General features: G+C 38.2%; 1 protein-coding gene across 1 annotated transcript in view; it reads left to right on the top strand.

Annotated features, from left to right (window-relative positions):
* Positions 1-1,444, top strand: part of TMC7 (transmembrane channel-like 7) — a 53,588-nt gene that overhangs the window by 25,730 nt on the left and 26,414 nt on the right. The gene's annotated exons all lie outside the window — the stretch shown is intronic.

Below are 1,444 nucleotides of genomic sequence, written 5' to 3'. Positions count from 1 at the left end.
AGCAGTGCGCCACCGGGCCGGCCCTGGAGATGGCATTTTTGCAATAGCTTATTGGCCAAAGCAAGTCACTCAGCTACTCCTGAGTTCATCAGGGCATCTGGCAGGAGCAGTGCAGGGTAGGAAAGTGGAATACTTAGCAAACGTAATACGGTCTACCCCCAGTGACTTTATTTTGAGATTTTTATCTCTGATAAGAGAGATGCTCAAGGCTACCATTGATTCAACACCAGTCATGTACCAGACACGATGGCAAGTGCTGGGTTGTGTTTTCTTATTGAATTCTCAACACAAGTCAAATGTTCTGGGGGCCCCATGTGTTCAAATGGGGAGAGTTTCAGTCATTCCACAGACATTTATTGCATACCTCTAGAGCAAAATAATAAAAGCTATCCTGTATTGAGTGTTTACTGTGAACCAGGCATTGGAGCTAAATAGATGAGCTAAGTAGGACTGAGGTCTCTTTAAGTCCTGAGCCATCATGCCTTTCCTATCACATAGCTCATTTCCCCAGGAGAACCCTCTAGAATCACTTCTGTAGCCCTAAACATTTGTCCTCATTATATTTGTTTCTATTTTACTTTTATTACACTTGAAAATTAAATACAAATAACTTGGAAACTCTGACTTAGGGCACTGGCATTCATATTGACTGCTTTTTGTATACCAGATGGTGTGGTCTCATTTTCTAATATGTCCATTTTACAGAGAAATATTCACTGCTGCTATGTGAAAATGCTGGATTCCATTTCAAGGCCTTGTTCTGCTAGCTGATTAAACCTTTTGAGCCTCAGTTTTCTTATCCATAGGATGGGGGTGATAATTTAAAGAATGAGATGATTATTTCATTATGCAAACAGCACTTCACTATGAATATTTAGCTCATTTAAGAAATAATACTTATTATTTAAATTGCAAATAATTGAAAATAATGTTTTATATTATTTAATATAGAAAATATAAACTATTTGAACAATACTGATAATTTTAAAATTAGTGTTAAATAAAATAATATGTTAAATCACTTAGCACAGTGCCTGGCACATGGAAAGCACTCAGTAAATGGTAGCTGTTATTATTTTTTTCAATATTATTTCTTTCTAGAAGGTCTGGATGTCATTCTATCTCTAACCTGAATCTGGAGTCTGAGTACTTAACCACTAAACTTAACTGCCTGTTCACTTCTCCCTCTGGTTTGAGCAGGGCCTTGGCGTGAGTGAGGGAGGCCACCTCCTGCAGAGAATGGAGCTGGATGCTCAGCGTCAACACTTCACATCTCTTCTTTCTCATCATTATTCCTGACTGTATCCTCTCCCTGCACACACGTTTTTTTTTTTTTGAAACTTACATAGTAACCTTTTTCCCTTAAGGAAAGGATCAGAAGCCCCTCCTTTCCTCTTCCCTTGTTTATTCCTTCAACAAATATTTATTGAGCACCTACTGAGTG

Source organism: Galeopterus variegatus, unplaced genomic scaffold (genome assembly GCF_000696425.1).
Source record: "Galeopterus variegatus unplaced genomic scaffold, G_variegatus-3.0.2 Scaffold1552, whole genome shotgun sequence".
NCBI lineage: Eukaryota > Metazoa > Chordata > Mammalia > Dermoptera > Cynocephalidae > Galeopterus > Galeopterus variegatus.
This window is presented reverse-complemented; position numbering and strand designations above follow the sequence as displayed.